A 17,857-nucleotide genomic window follows, 5' to 3' on the forward strand; every position below is an offset into this window, starting at 1 on the left:
CAGAGACTAGGGGTGGAGTCTGCTCACAGCTCACTGAGGATATATCTGTGTCTGCTGGACTTCAGTTCACAAACCAAAAACTCACTACACTCAAAACATTACCCCTCTGCTTCAGTGTGTGTGTGTGTGTGTGTCGCTGGGTGTGTCAATCTGCCTGTTTTGAGCTGTGCATTTTGGGTGTTGACATGTTACTGATTGACTCGAGATTGGAGATGTTGAACTCCTGTTGTGCTGTTTTGAATATTTTATTAAAATGTCCCTGTTATTGCCTTTATAATCAATGTTATCTCCTTTTTTTCTCCAGAGGCGTTTTTATTTGGAGAACTGGAAGGAAGTCGGGAATCCAGTGAGGAGGACGAGGGAGGGTGAATTCTTCCCGAGGGAGCGCTGGCTGAGGCCTGTTCTGCAGGCTTCACCCGGGTTATTACCCTGACTGAGGTTTAATTTTAATATTGGAGGGATCAAAAAGAGTGAGTGAGGGAAGGAGACAGAAATATGTATAAGAGGGATAGAGAGACAGCGAGAAACACAAGAGAAGGGGATTTTCACAGTAACTTCATTGCAGTATTAATGTCAGCCTAATTGTGACAATAAAAAGATTTTGAGTATTAATTGTCTCTCAATCTTTTTTAACCTCTGGTTGAAAGCTGTGACTTATTTGTATTCGGATGTTGCTGAGGGGTTGTAAAACTGAAAAGGGGACCCTGGGCTCTCGCTGTATTAAATAGTTTCAATCTTTTCCTGTGGTTTAGTTAATTTTCTCCCTCTTTTTCCCAGGAATTTGAATTTTGAAAGACTGCAATGTGAGCAGGAATCTTTGGGTAAGGGTATTTCTCCCGAGCATGGATGGATGGACTGAGGCCTACTCCACAGGCCGCACTCACGTGAGTTGTCTCTTTATTGCAGCCCCGGCCTTGCACTTAGACACAAACACATTAAACCTTAGGTGGGCGGCAAAGAGTAAAATACAAATCTGGAATATGAAGCTGTCTAATTTTGTTCCAAAAATAACAGGGGTTATATTAATTCTGAGCGTCCCAGGGGTGGGGGTATGGGGTGCGGTGTGTGTGTGGGGAGGGGGGGGGGGCATTTCACTGTTTCAGCCACTCTCTGTAATCTGGTAGAGAGAGAGAGAGAAATCTCAGATCAGAAACTCTGAACTCAATTTTGAAAGTGGTCATCATTTGTTGGGCTCTCCCTGTGCCCAGGTTGCCGGCATAATTCACAAAATTAACGATAGTGGGGGTCACTTTTAAATGAACCCATTGACTGTAAAGTAATCTCGATTGCCCGGAATTAAAGTCCCTTGACTTGAAGCGGGTCTAATTCTGGAATGAAGCCTGTATTTTAGGCCGAGGCACAAGTATGAGAGTGAAATTAAATTCGCAGGAGGTCATTTGAATTCAGTTTGTTGTGGTTGTGAATGTTGGATTCCTGTGTGTGACCCTGTCTCTCTCTCTCACTTTCTCCTTCCCAACTATTAGGATGATAGAAAGAGAGAGAGAGAGAGAGAAGTACAGAAAGAGTGTGGGGCTGGGGGGTAATAGAGATTAGAGAGAGGGAGAGGAGAAAGACAGGTGGTGGAGGGAGAGGGAGGTCGTGAAAAAGAGAGGCTTTCTCTCCCTTTCTGTCTTTCTTCCATTCTTGCCCCTCTCTCTCTCTCTCTCTGTCTCCCCAGCTTTCTGCCACTATCTGTCCATTTCTCTCCAGCTTTTTAGTGTCTCTTTAAACCTTTAATCTAAGAAAACCACCCCACAAACTGCAATGGGGAGTCTCATCACATCTTTCTGGGGATATCCTGATTAGAGAAACAAATAGAACTAAATGCTGGGAGGCTGATGAGGGATAACGAGGGAGACAGAAATATGAATGAGAGGGATAGTGGGACCGAATGAGATAGCGAGAGAGAGAGAAAGAGAAAGACAAGGGAAGTGGGAACTGTCTCTCAACCTTTTTTATTCTGTGGTTTATAACTGAGATTAGTGTAGGTGGATGTTGCTGAGAGTTTGTGTGACTGAGAGGGGGAATCTTGGCCTCTTGCTGTGCTACAAGTGTAAACATTTTCCTGCGTTTTAGTTAATTTTCTCCCTCTTTTTCCCAGGAATTTGAACTTTGAAGACTGCAATGCGACCAGGAATCTTTGGACAAAGGCTATTCTCCAGAGGACAAGTGGATGGACTGAGGCCTACTCCACAGGCCGCACTCACGTGAGTTGTCTCTTTATTGCCGCCCCGACTGCACCTTCTGGGATCTTTCTGTGTGCCAATGGATTTTGTTTTAAAAAGGTTTTTCTTCGTTTTAAGAGGCAGTTTAACTCTTTCAGAAACTGAAGGGACTTCTCCAGGGATGTTCCAATCCACACATGACACGGCGGGGGTGGGGTGGGGGTGGTGGTGTTAGGTGCAGTGGGGAATGGGGCTCCCAGCAGGAGTGAGGAGGGGGGGGGTGGAGAAGGACAGTGTCCCATCTGGTTAGGTCCAGATTGCTGCTGCTGTGGGATCTTGCTGTTCACTCACAGGCCTGTGGCCTTTGCCCGCGCAGCAACAGTGACCACAACTCTGAAAATAAAATAGCTCTCTTCCTGTGTTTGAGTGGGTTTCGCCCCCACAACCCAAAGATTTGCAGGGTAGGTGGATTGGCCACGTGAAATTGTCCCTTAATTGGAAAAAATTAATTAGGTACTCTAAATTTATAAAAATAAATAAATAAATATAGAGTACCTACTTTTTTTTTAATGAAATAGCTCACGGACTGCAAAGTGGGTTCGAAGGTCTCGAATTTTAAAGTCTTTAAACTTGAGTGCTTGGGAACGAGAGAGTTAATGAACCCTTTCTGCGTGCACTGACGGGATATTCAGCCATGATCTCATCGCTGCTGAGAGAGAAATCCACCATCAGAAACTCGGAACTCAATTTGGAAAGTGTCACCATTTTTGGGGTCTCCCCGTGCACAAGTTGCCTGCAGAATTCCTGAAATGAACCAACAGTGGGGTCACTTTAATACTGAATCCATCGACTGTAAAGTAATCTGGAATTATAGTCCCTTAAACTTGAAGGGGGTGTAATTCTGGAATAAAGCCTGTGTTTTAGGCCGAGACTTAAATGTGAGGGTGAAATGAAATTGGCAGGGGGCCATTTGAATTCAGTTTGCTGTGGTAGTGACTGTTGGATTCCTGTGTGTGATCCTCTCCCTCTCTCTCCTTCCCAACTACTGGGATGCGCGAGAGAGAGAGAGAGAGAGAGTGGGATCGTGGGAGGGGGGGGGGGGGGGTGTAGGAGGGAGATGTGAGAGAGAGAGGTTGGAGGGAGAGGGAGGTAGTGAAAAAGAGAGGCTTTCTCTCCCTTTCTGCCTTCTTTCCATTCTTGCCTCTCTCTCTCTCTCTCTGTCTCTCCAGCATTCTGCCGCTATCTGTCCATCTCTCTCCAGCTTTTTAGTGTCTCTTTAAACCTTCAATCAATGAAACCTTCCCACAAACTGCAATGGGGAGTCTCATCACATCTTTCTGGGGATACCCTGATTTGGGAAATAAATGGAAATAAATGCTGGGAGGGTGATTGTAAAAAGTCTCCGGACGGACCAGGCAGCTGGTTTCCCAGTTTAAAGAGGGAAGTGTAACTTTCTGGGGACAGTGGATGTGGCTCCAGACTCCCAATACCCGTGGTATTCAGGGGTGGGGGTATTTTGGGGGCGGGGGGGGGAAGAGATGGAGGAAAGAATATAGCAGGCAAGGGAAGGAATATGTCTCTCCCCCATCCCCCCGCTCACCTGCCTGTCCCACCCTGTCAGGATCACATTGCTGGTTGTGGGATCCTGCTGTGCATCAGTGGCCTGCAGCCTTTCCTGAAATGTCAACTTAGTGACCACGCACAATTTAATATTAAACTGGCTCACTGAATGTGCAGCAGTCGGGAATGGGTCTGAAATGAATAGGCCGCAGCCTGGGAACAGGTTTGTCCTCAATGGTGGTGTTTGTGTTTTAGACAGGGCGGTGGGATAGGAAGGATTTCTGAGGGGGGTTTGGGGTTAAATGTCCCTGCCTCAGTCACCCCAGCTTTCTGTCTCTCTCTCTCCTACTTTCCAGCCATTTCTTTCTACATTTCATCTTGGACTAAATGTTACAGAGAACCCCAATGTGATTTGTCGAGAGAGTGGAGGGAGAAAGAGAGTGAAAAAGAGAGGGCAGGGAGAGAAAGAGAGAGAGAGTGGAGGTAAAGAGATATAGTGAAAAGGGGAGGGGGACAGAGAAAGACAGAGGGTGGAGGGAGAGAGAGTGAAAAAGAGGGGGAGGGAGAAAGACAGAGAGAGGGCGGTGGGAGAGAGGGAGTGAAAAAGAGGAGGAAAGAGAGAGAGAGTGGAGGGAGAAAGATGTAGTGACAAGGGGAGGGGGACAGAGAAAGACAGGGTTGAGGGAGAGAGAATGAAAAAGAGAGGGGAGGACAGAGAAAGACAGGGTGGAGGGAGAGGGAGTGAAAAAGAGGGCGAGAGAACGACAAGAGGGTGGAAGGAGATAAAGTGAAAAGGGGAGGGGGACAGAGAAAGTTAGAGGGTGGAGGGAGAGAGTGAAAAAGAGGGAGAGAGAAAGAGAGAGAGGGCGGTGGGAGCGAGGAGTGAAAAAGAGAGGGGGTGAGAGAAAAGGGAGGGCCAGGGGAAACGGGGGGAGAGATGTGGGGTGGGGTGAGGGGGTGATCAGGCACAGGGTCTGGGGGTGGGGGTTCTGCTGTGCACAGTCACGGCCCAGTCACATTATCTTTTAGAAAGTGCGATTTTACACAATCCTGAGACAGTCGATTTGAAAATGTCCTGAGACAGCCCTGTCCTGTCCTGAGACAGTCGATTTGAAAATGTCCTGAGACAGCCCTGTCCTATCCTGAGACAGTCGATTTGAAAATGTCCTGAGACAGCCCTGTCCTGTCCTGAGACAGTCGATTTGAAAATGTCCTGAGACAGCCCTGTCCTGTCCTGAGGCAGTCGATTTGAAAATGTCCTGAGACAGCCCTGTCCTGTCCTGAGACAGTCGATTTGAAAATGTCCTGAGACAGCCCTGTCCTGTCCTGAGACAGTCGATTTGAAAATGTCCTGAGACAGCCCTGTCCTGTCCTGAGACAGTCGATTTGAAAATGTCCTGAGACAGCCCTGTCCTGTCCTGAGACAGTCGATTTGAAAATGTCCTGAGACAGCCCTGTCCTGTCCTGAGACAGTCGATTTGAAAATGTCCTGAGACAGCTCTGTCCTGTCCTGAGACAGTCGATTTGAAAATGTCCTGAGACAGCCCTGTCCTGTCCTGAGACAGTCGATTTGAAAATGTCCTGAGACAGCCCTGTCCTGTCCTGAGACAGTCGATTTGAAAATGTCCTGAGACAGCCCTGTCCTGTCCTGAGGCCAGTCGATTTGAAAATGCCTCCAGAGGGAAAGAAGACCTGAGAGAGAAAGAGAGGGAGCATGGGAGAAATTGCCTGTCTCACTCTTCCCCACCACATCCCCCTCCCCTCACCGAGCCTCTCTCTCCAGCTATTTCCCTCTATATTTCCTCTTCCAATAAAATGATAAAAACACCAACGTGATTTGTCGTTATTTGAATGGGGAGGCTAGTGGGGGTGGCGAATGTGTGTGGGGGTGTGGGGTGTGTGCGGAGGGGGGCGGTTGAGTGGGAGGTTAAGAGAGACGCAGGATACGGACTGGGCTCCTGTCTCCATCATGTTTATTATTTATGGGATCCTGCTGTGCACACTGCAACATGTAAACATGAACGTATCGACTTTCATAATGTTGCCGAGGTGCTGGGATTGAATTTATAAATGTGAGGCTGTGTAAGGGATATCTCCTGTGCTGAAGACGGAATGATTAGTGAAGTGTTGGTGATGGGGGGAGGGGGGGTTGTGTGGGTGTGGGAGGGGGTTAATTCAGCTCACCGAGTTCTCCAATGTCTCCAGGCTCCCCCCCCCCTCTGCCCCACTGTCAGTTTTAAAGAGGGGCTTCCATTTAATCAGACAATTTCCCAATCGCGCAGTGCCCGTGTTGTACTGTGATTAATGTCACGGTTCCTTGTGAAAGCCCAGGGGACCGTTTGAATCGACTTTTACTGAGTTTCTGCTTGTCACATTCTCAGTCTCTCTCTCAGTCAGTCTCTCTGTCTCTCTCTCTCCCTCTCAGTCTCTCTCCCTCTCAGTCTCTCTCCCTCTCAGCCTCTCTCACTCTCAGCCCCTCTCCCTCTCAGTCTCTCTCCCTCTCAGCCCCTCTCCCTCTCAGCCCCTCTCCCTCTCAGTCTCTCTCACTCTCAGCCCCTCTCCCTCTCAGTCTCTCTCCCTCTCAGCCCCTCTCCCTCTCAGCCTCTCTCCCTCTCAGCCTCTCTCTCTCTCAGCCCCTCTCTCTCTCTCAGCCCCTCTTCCTCTCAGCCTCTCTCCCTCTCAGTCCCTCTCCCTCTCAGCCCCTCTCCCTCTCAGCCCCTCTCCCTCTCAGCCTCTCTCCCTCTCAGTCTCTCTCCCACTCAGCCCATCTCCCTCTCAGCCTCTCTCCCTCTCAGTCTCTCTCCCTCTCAGCCCCTCTCCCTCTCAGTCCCTCCCTCTCAGCCCCTCTCCCTCTCAGTCTCTCTCCCTCTCAGCCCCTCTCCCTCTCAGTCCCTCCCTCTCAGCCTCTCTCCCTCTCAGCCTCTCTCCCTCTCAGCCCTGTCCCTCTCAGCCTCTCTCCCTCTCAGCCTCTCAGCCTCTCTCCCTCTCAGCCCCTGTCCCTCTCAGCCTCTCTCCCCTCTCAGCCTCTCAGCCCCTCTCCCTCTCAGCCCCTCTCCCTCTCAGCCTCTCTCCCTCTCAGCCCCTCTCCCTCTCAGCCTCTCTCCCTCTCAGCCCCTCTCCCTCTCAGCCCCTCACCCTCTCAGCCTCTCTCTCTCTCAGCCCCTCTCCCTCTCAGCCCCTCTCCCTCTCAGCCCCTCTCCCTCTCAGCCCATCTCCCTCTCAGCCTCTCTCCCTCTCAGCCCTCTCCCTCTCAGCCTCTCTCCCTCTCAGCCCCTCTCCCTCTCAACCTCTCTCCCTCTCAGTCCCTCTCCCTCTCAGCCTCTCTCCCTCTCAGCCCCTGTCCCTCTCAGCCTCTCTCCCTCTCAGCCTCTCAGCCTCTCTCCCTCTCAGCCCCTCTCCCTCTCAGCCCTCTCCCTCTCAGCCTCTCTCCCTCTCAGCCCCTCTCCCTCTCAGCCCCTCTCCTCTCAGCCCCTCTCCCTCTCAGTCCCTCTCCCTCTCAGCCCCTCTCCCTCTCAGCCCCTCTCCCTCTCAGCCCATCTCCCTCTCAGCCTCTCTCCCTCTCAGTCTCTCTCCCTCTCAGCCTCTCTCCACTCTCAGCCCCTCTCCCTCTCAGTCTCTCTCCCTCTCAGCCCCTCTCCCTCTCAGCCCCTCTCCCTCTCAGTCTCTCTCACTCTCAGCCCCTCTCCCTCTCAGTCCTCTCTCCCTCTCAGCCCCTCTCCCTCTCAGCCTCTCTCCCTCTCAGCCTCTCTCTCTCTCAGCCCCTCTCTCTCTCTCAGCCCCTCTTCCTCTCAGCCTCTCTCCCTCTCAGTCCCTCTCCCTCTCAGCCCCTCTCCCTCTCAGCCTCTCTCCCTCTCAGTCTCTCTCCCACTCAGCCCATCTCCCTCTCAGCCTCTCTCCCTCTCAGTCTCTCTCCCTCTCAGCCCCTCTCCCTCTCAGTCCCCTCCCTCTCAGCCCCTCTCCCTCTCAGTCTCTCTCCCTCTCAGCCCCTCTCCCTCTCAGTCCCTCCCTCTCAGCCTCTCTCCCTCTCAGCCTCTCTCCCTCTCAGGCCCCTGTCCCTCTCAGCCTCTCTCCCTCTCAGCCTCTCAGCCTCTCTCCCTCTCAGCCCCTGTCCCTCTCAGCCTCTCTCCCTCTCAGCCTCTCAGCCCCTCTCCCTCTCAGCCCCTCTCCCTCTCAGCCTCTCTCCTCTCAAGCCCCTCTCCCTCTCAGCCTCTCTCCCTCTCAGCCCCTCTCCCTCTCAGCCCCTCTCCCTCTCAGCCTCTCTCTCTCTCAGCCCCTCTCCCTCTCAGCCCCTCTCCCTCTCAGCCCTCTCCCTCTCAGCCCCATCTCCCTCTCAGCCTCTCTCCCTCTCAGCCCCTCTCCCTCTCAGCCTCTCTCCCTCTCAGCCCCTCTCCCTCTCAACCTCTCTCCCTCTCAGTCCCTCTCCCTCTCAGCCTCTCTCCCTCTCAGCCCCTGTCCCTCTCAGCCTCTCTCCCTCTCAGCCTCTCAGCCTCTCTCCCTCTCAGCCCCTCTCCCTCTCAGCCCCTCTCCCTCTCAGCCTCTCTCCCTCTCAGCCCCTCTCCCTCTCAGCCCCTCTCCCTCTCAGCCCCTCTCCCTCTCAGTCCCTCTCCCTCTCAGCCCCTCTCCCTCTCAGCCCCTCTCCCTCTCAGCCCCTCTCCCTCTCAGCCTCTCTCCCTCTCAGCCCCTCTCCCTCTCAACCTCTCTCCCTCTCAGTCCCTCTCCCTCTCAGTCTCTCTCCCTCTCAGCCCCTCTCCCTCTCAACCTCTCTCCCTCTCAGTCCCTCTCCCTCTCAGTCTCTCTCCCTCTCAAGCCCTCTCCCTCTCAGCCCCTCTCCCTCTCAGCCCCTCTCCCTCTCAGCCCCTCTCCCTCTCAGCCCTCTCCCTCTCAGCCTCTCTCCCTCTCAGCCCTCTCCCTCTCAGCCCCTCTTCCTCTCAGCCTCTCTCCCTCTCAGTCCCTCTCCCTCTCAGCCTCTCTCCCTCTCAGCCCCTCTCCCTCTCAGCCCCTCTCCCCTCAGTCCCTCTCCCTCTCAGCCTCTCTCCCTCTCAGTCCCTCTCCCTCTCAGTCTCTCTCCCTCTCAGCCCCTCTCCCTCTCAGTCCCTCTCCCTCTCAGTCTCTCTCCCACTCAGCCCCTCTCTCCCTCTCAGCCTCTCTCCCTCTCAGCCTCTCTCCCTCTCAGTCTCTCTCCCTCTCAGCCTCTCTCCTCTCAGTCCCTCTCCCTCTCAGTCTCTTTCCCTCTCAGCCCCTCTCCCTCTCAGCCCCTCTCAGCCTCTCAGCCCCTCTTCCTCTCAGCCTCTCTCCCTCTCAGTCCCTCTCCCTCTCAGCCCCTCTCCCTCTCAGCCCCTCTCCCTCTCAGCCTCTCTCCTCTCAGTCCCTCTCCCTCTCAGCCCCTCTCCCTCTCAGCCCCTCTCCCTCTCAGTCCCTCTCCCTCTCAGTCTCTCTCCCTCTCAGCCCCTCTCCCTCTCAGCCCCTCTCAGCCTCTCAGCCCCTCTTCCTCTCAGCCTCTCTCCCTCTCAGTCCCCTCTCCCTCTCAGCCCCTCTCCCTCTCAGCCTCTCTCCCTCTCAGCCCTCTCCCTCAGTCCTCTCCTCTCAGCCTCTCTCCCTCTCAGTCCCTCTCCCTCTCAGTCTCTCTCCCTCTCAGTCCCTCTCCCTCTCAGCCTCTCTCCCTCTCAGCCTCTCTCCCTCTCAGCCCCTCTCCCTCTCAGCCCTCTCCCTCTCAGTCTCTCACCCTCTCAGCCCTCTCCCTCTCAGCCTCTCTCCTTCTCAGCCCCTCTCCCTCTCAGCCCCTCTCCCTCTCAGTCCCTCTCCCTCTCAGCCCCTCTCCCTCTCAGCCCCTCTCCCTCTCAGCCCCTCTCCCTCTCAGCCCCTCTCCCTCTCAGTCTCTCTCCCTCTCAGCCCCTCTCCCTCTCAGCCCCTCTCCCTCTCAGCCCCTCTCCCTCTCAGCCCCTCTCCCTCTCAGCCTCTCTCCCTCTCAGCCCCTCTCCCTCTCAGCCCCTCTCCCTCTCAGCCTCTCTCTCTCTCAGCCCCTCTCCCTCTCAGCCCCTCTCCCTCTCAGCCCCTCTCCCTCTCAGCCCATCTCCCTCTCAGCCTCTCTCCCTCTCAGCCCCTCTCCCTCTCAGCCTCTCTCCCTCTCAGCCCCTCTCCCTCTCAACCTCTCTCCCTCTCAGTCCCTCTCCCTCTCAGCCTCTCTCCCTCTCAGCCCCTGTCCCTCTCAGCCTCTCTCCCTCTCAGCCTCTCAGCCTCTCTCCCTCTCAGCCCCTCTCCCTCTCAGCCCCTCTCCCTCTCAGCCTCTCTCCCTCTCAGCCCCTCTCCCTCTCAGCCCCTCTCCCTCTCAGCCCCTCTCCCTCTCAGTCCCTCTCCCTCTCAGCCCCTCTCCCTCTCAGCCCCTCTCCCTCTCAGCCCATCTCCCTCTCAGCCTCTCTCCCTCTCAGTCTCTCTCCCTCTCAGCCTCTCTCACTCTCAGCCCCTCTCCCTCTCAGTCTCTCTCCCTCTCAGCCCCTCTCCCTCTCAGCCCCTCTCCCTCTCAGTCTCTCTCACTCTCAGCCCCTCTCCCTCTCAGTCTCTCTCCCTCTCAGCCCCTCTCCCTCTCAGCCTCTCTCCCTCTCAGCCTCTCTCTCTCTCAGCCCCTCTCTCTCTCTCAGCCCCTCTTCCTCTCAGCCTCTCTCCCTCTCAGTCCCTCTCCCTCTCAGCCCCTCTCCCTCTCAGCCTCTCTCCCTCTCAGTCTCTCTCCCACTCAGCCCATCTCCCTCTCAGCCTCTCTCCCTCTCAGTCTCTCTCCCTCTCAGCCCTCTCCCTCTCAGTCCCTCCCTCTCAGCCCCTCTCCCTCTCAGTCTCTCTCCTCTCAGCCCCTCTCCCTCTCAGTCCCTCCCTCTCAGCCTCTCTCCCTCTCAGCCTCTCTCCCTCTCAGCCCCTGTCCCTCTCAGCCTCTCTCCCTCTCAGCCTCTCAGCCTCTCTCCCTCTCAGCCCCTGTCCCTCTCAGCCTCTCTCCCTCTCAGCCTCTCAGCCCCTCTCCCTCTCAGCCCCTCTCCCTCTCAGCCTCTCTCCCTCTCAGCCCCTCTCCCTCTCAGCCTCTCTCCCTCTCAGCCCCTCTCCCTCTCAGCCCCTCTCCCTCTCAGCCTCTCTCTCTCTCAGCCCCTCTCCCTCTCAGCCCCTCTCCCTCTCAGCCCCTCTCCCTCTCAGCCCATCTCCCTCTCAGCCTCTCTCCTCTCAGCCCCTCTCCCTCTCAGCCTCTCTCCCTCTCAGCCCCTCTCCCTCTCAACCTCTCTCCCTCTCAGTCCCTCTCCCTCTCAGCCTCTCTCCCTCTCAGCCCCTGTCCCTCTCAGCCTCTCTCCCTCTCAGCCTCTCAGCCTCTCTCCCTCTCAGCCCTCTCCCTCTCAGCCCCTCTCCCTCTCAGCCTCTCTCCCTCTCAGCCCTCTCCCCTCTCAGCCCCTCTCCCTCTCAGCCCCTCTCCCTCTCAGTCCCTCTCCTCTCCAGCCCCTCTCCCTCTCAGCCCCTCTCCCTCTCAGCCCCTCTCCCTCTCAGCCTCTCTCCCTCTCAGCCCCTCTCCCTCTCAACCTCTCTCCCTCTCAGTCCCTCTCCCTCTCAGTCTCTCTCCCTCTCAGCCCCTCTCCCTCTCAACCTCTCTCCCTCTCAGTCCCTCTCCCTCTCAGTCTCTCATCCCTCTCAAGCCCCTCTCCCCTCTCAGCCCCTCTCCCTCTCAGCCCTCTCTCCCTCTCAGCCCCTCTCCCTCTCAGCCCCTCTCCCTCTCAGCCTCTCTCCCTCTCAGCCCCTCTCCCTCTCAGCCCCTCTTCCTCTCAGCCTCTCTCCCTCTCAGTCCCTCTCCCTCTCAGCCTCTCTCCCTCTCAGCCCCTCTCCCTCTCAGCCCTCTCCTCAGTCCCTCTCCCTCTCAGCCTCTCTCCCTCTCAGTCCCTCTCCCTCTCAGTCTCTCTCCCTCTCAGCCCCTCTCCCTCTCAGTCCCTCTCCCTCTCAGCCTCTCTCCCTCTCAGCCTCTCTCCCTCTCAGTCCCTCTCCCTCTCAGTCTCTCTCCCACTCAGCCCCTCTCTCCCTCTCAGCCTCTCTCCCTCTCAGCCTCTCTCCCTCTCAGTCTCTCTCCCTCTCAGCCTCTCTCCCTCTCAGTCCCTCTCCCTCTCAGTCTCTTTCCCTCTCAGCCCCTCTCCCTCTCAGCCCCTCTCAGCCTCTCAGCCCCTCTTCCTCTCAGCCTCTCTCCCTCTCAGTCCCTCTCCCTCTCAGCCCCTCTCCCTCTCAGCCCCTCTCCCTCTCAGCCTCTCTCCCTCTCAGTCCCTCTCCCTCTCAGCCCCTCTCCCTCTCAGCCCCTCTCCCTCTCAGTCCCTCTCCCTCTCAGTCTCTCTCCCTCTCAGCCCCTCTCCCTCTCAGCCCCTCTCAGCCTCTCAGCCCCTCTTCCTCTCAGCCTCTCTCCCTCTCAGTCCCTCTCCCTCTCAGCCCCTCTCCCTCTCAGCCTCTCTCCCTCTCAGCCCCTCTCCCTCAGTCCCTCTCCCTCTCAGCCTCTCTCCCTCTCAGTCCCTCTCCCTCTCAGTCTCTCTCCCTCTCAGTCCCTCTCCCTCTCAGCCTCTCTCCCTCTCAGCCTCTCTCCCTCTCAGCCCCTCTCCCTCTCAGCCCCTCTCCCTCTCAGTCTCTCACCCTCTCAGCCCCTCTCCCTCTCAGCCTCTCTCCTTCTCAGCCCCTCTCCCTCTCAGCCCCTCTCCCTCTCAGTCCCTCTCCCTCTCAGCCCCTCTCCCTCTCAGCCCCTCTCCCTCTCAGCCCCTCTCCCTCTCAGCCCCTCTCCCTCTCAGTCTCTCTCCCTCTCAGCCCCTCTCCCTCTCAGCCTCTCTCCCTCTCAGCCCCTCTCCCTCTCAGCCTCTCTCCCTCTCAGCCTCTCTCCCTCTCAGCCTCTCTCCCTCTCAGCCCCTCTCCCTCTCAGCCTCTCTCCCTCTCAGCCCCTCTCCCTCTCCCTCTCAGCCCCTCTCCCTCTCCCTCTCAGCCTCTCTCCCTCTCAGCCCCTCTCTCTCAGCCCCTCTCCCTCTCAGCCCCTCTCCCTCTCAGCCCCTCTCCCTCTCAGCCCCTCTCCCTCTCAGCCTCTCTCCCTCTACGCCCCTCTCCCTCTACGCCCCTCTCCCTCTCAGCCCCTCTCCCTCTCAGCCCCTCTCCCTCTCAGCCCCTCTCCCTCTCAGCCCCTCTCCCTCTCAGCCCCTCTCCCTCTCAGCCCCTGTCCCTCTCAGCCTCTCTCCCTCTCAGCCTCTCAGCCCCTCTCCCTCTCAGTCCCTCTCCCTCTCAGCCTCTCTCCCTCTCAGCCTCTCTCCCTCTCAGTCCCTCTCCCTCTCAGCCCCTCTCCCTCAGTCTCTCTCCCTCTCAGCCTCTCTCCCTCTCAGCCCCTCTCCCTCTCAGCCCCTCTCCGTCTCAGTCCCTCTCCCTCTCAGCCCCTCTCCCTCTCAGCCCCTCTCCCTCTCAGCCTCTCTCCCTCAGCCTCTCTCTCTCTCAGCCCCTCTCCCTCTCAGCCCCTCTCCCTCTCAGCCCCTCTCCCTCTCAGCCCCTCTCCCTCTCAGCCTCTCTCCCTCTCCCTCTCAGCCTCTCTCCCTCTCAGCCTCTCTCCCTCTCAGCCTCTCAGCCCCTCTCCCTCTCAGTCCCTCTCCCTCTCAGCCTCTCTCCCTCTCAGTCTCTCTCCCTCTCAGTCCCTCTCCCTCTCAGCCCCTCTCCCTCTCAGTCTCTCTCCCTCTCAGCCCCTCTCTCTCTCAGTCTCTCTCCCTCTCAGTCTCTCTCCCTCTCAGCCTCTCTCCCTCTCAGTCTCTCTCCCTCTCAGCCCCTCTCCCTCTCAGCCCCTCTCCCTCTCAGCCCCTCTCCCTCTCAGTCTCTCTCCCTCTCAGCCCCTCTCCCTCTCAGCCCCTCTCCCTCTGCCTCTATCTTCTGTCTCTTTCTGTGTCTCTCCCCCTGTCGGTCTGTCTCTCCCTCTCTCTGACTGCCTGGTTCTGTTAGTCACTGTTTTCCTCTCTCCCTCTGCCTCTATCTTCTGTCTCTGTCTGTGTCTCTCCCCCTGTCGGTCTGTCTCCCTCTCTCTGACTGCCTGGTTCTGTTAGTCACTGTTTTCCTCTCTCCCTCTGCCTCTATCTTCTGTCTCTGTCTGTGTCTCTCCCCCTGTCGGTCTGTCTCTCCCTCTCTCTGACTGCCTGATTCTGTTAGTCACTGTTTTCCTCTCTCCCTCTGCCTCTATCTTCTGTCTCTGTCTCCCTCTCTCTGACTGCCTGGTTCTGTTAGTCTCTGTTTTCCTCTCTCCCTCTGCCTCTATCTTCTGTCTCTGTCTGTGTCTCTCCCCCTGTCGGTCTGTCTCTCCCTCTCTCTGACTGCCTGGTTCTGTTAGTCACTGTTTTCCTCTCTCCCTCTGCCTCTATCTTCTGTCTCTGTCTGTGTCTCTCCCCCTGTCGGTCTGTCTCTCCCTCTCTCTGACTGCCTGATTCTGTTAGTCACTGTTTTCCTCTCTCCCTCTGCCTCTATCTTCTGTCTCTGTCTCCCTCTCTCTGACTGCCTGGTTCTGTTAGTCTCTGTTTTCCTCTCTCCCTCTGCCTCTATCTTCTGTCTCTGTCTGTGTCTCTCCCCCTGTCGGTCTGTCTCTCTCTCTCTCTGACTGCCTGGTTCTGTTAGTCACTGTTTTCCTCTCTCCCTCTGCCTCTATCTTCTGTCTCTGTCTGTGTCTCTCCCCCTGTCGGTCTGTCTCTCCCTCTCTCTGACTGCCTGGTTCTGTTAGTCACTGTTTTCCTCTCTCCCTCTGCCTCTATCTTCTGTCTCTGTCTGTGTCTCTCCCCCTGTCGGTCTGTCTCTCCCTCTCTCTGACTGCCTGGTTCTGTTAGTCTCTGTTTTCCTCTCTCCCTCTGCCTCTATCTTCTGTCTCTGTCTGTGTCTCTCCCCCTGTCGGTCTGTCTCTCCCTCTCTCTGACTGCCTGGTTCTGTTAGTCTCTGTTTTCCTCTCTCCCTCTGCCTCTATCTTCTGTCTCTGTCTGTGTCTCTCCCCCTGTCGGTCTGTCTCTCCCTCTCTCTGACTGCCTGGTTCTGTTAGTCACTGTTTTCCTCTCTCCCTCTGCCTCTATCTTCTGTCTCTCTCCCCCTGTCGGTCTGTCTCTACCTGTCTTGACTACCTGTCTCTCTTTACATCTCTCTCACTCCCTCTGCCTCTGCCTGCCTGTCTGTGTGTCATTGTGTCACTCTCTTTCTGCCTGTCTCTGTGTGTAATGTGTGTCACATGTCTTAAAGGGCTCAACACAGCTGACATTGCAATAAATCCAGGTTTGAGTAAAATGCACAGGAAATATTTGGATTTGAGTTTTAGTGATGTACTGACTTTGCATTTTCGCCTTTCTCTCTGCCTATTTCTGTCCCTCTGTCTGTTTCTCTCTCTCTCTGTCTGTTTCTGTCTCTCTCTCCCTCCCATCTTTGTCTTCAGCGTGTGAAGTATCAGAGAGAGATAGACAGAGTGAGACAGAGAGAGAGAGAGAGAAGCCAGAGGGGCAGGGAGAGGGAAGAGGAGATTGTTGGATGGGGGTCTCTGCTGCACAGCCAGGGCACAGACCCCCACCTCCCCACCCCACATTCCTCACCCCTCCATGGTGTCCACACCTTAAACCTCAATCGACAGTGAGAAAGGGCGGGGGGAGAAACAGGGTGAGGGAGAACCAAACTGAGAGGGGGTGTGGAACGTTGGGGACTCAGTTGGGGTAATTGATACTGGATCTTGGAGCGGTTGAGTCCTCCTCCGTTGTGGGGCTGCCCGTGGGATCCTGCTGTGCAGAATGGTCTTCATTGTAACTTTAGTCATTAGTACATTGACTGGTGTTTTGGGTTTTAGTTCTGTAATCATGAAAATTAAACACGTCCAGTGTGGTGGGACACTTATTCTAAATGGGATGACAGGAGATTTTCCGAGGACATTTTAATCCAGCTCTCACAAAGGGCCTGGAACGGAAAAGGCCGCGATTGGGGCCTGGTTCAATTTACCAATCGCACAGTGCCCGTGTTTTACTGGAATTAATGGGAAAGGAGAGAGAGAATGGGAAAGGAGAGAGAGAATGGGAAAGGAGAGAATGAGAAAGGAGAGAGAGAATGGGAAAGGAGAGAGAGAGAGAATGGGAAAGGAGAGAGAGAATGGGATAGGAGAGAGAGAATGGGAAAGAAGAGAGAATGGGAAAGGAAAGAGAGAAAGGAAAATGAGAGAGAGAAAGGAAAAGGAGAGAGAGAAGTGGGAAAGGAGAGAGAGAATTGGAAAGGAAAGAGAGAAAGGAAAATGAGAGAGAGAAAGGAAAATGAGAGAAATGAAAAGGAGAGAGAGAATAGGAAAAGAGAGAATGGGAAAGGAGAGAGAGAATGCAAAAGGAGAGAGAGAATGTGAAAGGAGAGAATGGGAAAGGAGAGAGAGAGAGAATGGGAAAGGAGAGAGAGAATGGGAAAGGAGAGAGAGAATGGGAAAGGAGAGAGAATGGGAAAGGAGAGAGAGAATGGGAAAGGAGAGAATGGGAAAGGAGAGAGAGAATGGGAAAGGAGATCTCGAGAGAGAGAATGGGAAAGGAGAGAGAGAATGGGAAAGGAAAGAGAGAAAGGAAAATGAGAGAGAGAAAGGAAAAGGAGAGAGAGAATGGGAAAGGAGAGAGAGAAAGGGAAAGGAGAGAGAGAATGGGAAAGGAGAGAGAGAGAATGGGAAAGGAGAGAGAGAGAATGGGAAAGGAGAGAGAGAGAATGGGAAAGGAGAGAGAGAATGGGAAAGGAGAGAGAGAATGGGAAAGGAGAGTGAGAAAGGGAAAGGAGAGAGAGAAAGGGAAAGGAGAGAGAGAAAGGGAAAGGAGAGAGAGAGAGAGAATACAGTAAAGGGGGAGGGAGGGAGAGAAGGGGACGGAGATTGGTAACGGTGCCTTGGAGTCTTGCTGGGCAGAGATGACCCGGAAAGTGCCTCCCGAAAGAAGGGGGTGAATTGAGGGATTCAGTGCAATGTGCAGCAAGCATTTTGAGTTTATTGAGGTGTTGACTGGATTTCTCTCTCTCTCTGTCTGCCTGTCCACATTTGTGAATCTGAGAATTTTGTGTTTATAAAGATCCACCCTGGATAATGTTGCTGTGCAGCTTGTTTTAAAGAAGGATACAGCTCTGGGGAGGATCAGAGGATGTGGGGGGGGGACACACAGGTTACTGAGTCGGATGGTCAGCCGTGATGATGAATGGCAGAGCAGGTTGGAAGGGCCGAATGGCCTGCTCCTGGTTTCAGTGTTTAAATTGTTCCCCTGTCCGTGAGCAGGTTGTATGTGTGTGTGGGATCGAGCTGTGTACTCGCCTGGTCTGGCTCCCTATTACTTACAAACACCCGCGAGCTGACTGTAAATGTAAAAGATTGAGGGAAAGAGGGAGGCTGGAGAGGGAGAGGCAGGCAGAGAGAGAGAGAGAGATGGGGAAATGGAGGGAGGGAAGGGCAGCTGAACAGGGAGGGGCTGGGAGGGGGGTTGTGAGGGGCTCAGGAAGGGTAGTGGAAAGAGACAGAGTGTAAGGAGGGGGGCCCCCTCTCCCTCTCAGTCCCTCTCCCTCTCAGCCCCTCTCCCTCTCAGCCCCTCTCCCTCTCAGCCCCTCTCCCTCTCAGTCTCTCTCCCTCTCAGCCCATCTCCCTCATCCTCTCTCCCTCTCAGCCCCTCTCCCTCTCCCTCTCAGCCCCTCTCCCTCTCAGCCCCTCTCCCTCTCAGCCCCTCTCCCTCTCAGCCCCTCCCTCTCAGCCCCTCTCCCTCTCAGCCCCTCTCCCTCTCAGTCTCTCTCCCTCTCAGCCCCTCTCCGCCTCTCTCCCTCTCAGCCCCTCTCCCTCTCAGCCTCTCTCCCTCTCAGCCCCTCTCCCTCTCAGCCCCTCTCCCTCTCAGTCTCTCTCCCTCTCAGTCCCTCTCCCTCTCAGCCCCTCTCCCTCTCAGCCCCTCTCCCTCTCAGTCTCTCTCCCTCTCAGCCCCTCTCCCTCTCAGCCCCTCTCCCTCTCAGTCTCTCTCCCTCTCAGCCCCTCTCCCTCTCAGCCTCTCTCCCTCTCAGCCCCTCTCCCTCTCAGTCTCTCTCCCTCTCAGTCCCTCTCCCTCTCAGCCCCTCTCCCTCTCAGCCCCTCTCCCTCTCAGTCTCTCTCCCTCTCAGCCCCTCTCCCTCTC

At 55.7% G+C, this 17,857-nt stretch overlaps 1 long non-coding RNA gene across 2 annotated transcripts; it reads left to right on the top strand.

Moving 5' to 3' along the window:
• Positions 1-51: 51 nt before the first annotated feature.
• On the top strand, positions 52-16,610 carry LOC140406812 (uncharacterized). 2 transcript variants are annotated; one of them, XR_011939315.1, is made up of 4 exons: positions 52-470; positions 778-884; positions 2,102-2,207; positions 16,568-16,610. It is a non-coding gene; the product is annotated as an uncharacterized lncRNA (long non-coding RNA). The 2 variants fall into 2 exon arrangements; XR_011939314.1 differs by having other exon boundaries at positions 52-438.
• Positions 16,611-17,857: the final 1,247 nt, after the last annotated feature.

Source organism: Scyliorhinus torazame, unplaced genomic scaffold (genome assembly GCF_047496885.1).
Source record: "Scyliorhinus torazame isolate Kashiwa2021f unplaced genomic scaffold, sScyTor2.1 scaffold_885, whole genome shotgun sequence".
Classification (NCBI taxonomy): Eukaryota; Metazoa; Chordata; class Chondrichthyes; order Carcharhiniformes; family Scyliorhinidae; genus Scyliorhinus; species Scyliorhinus torazame.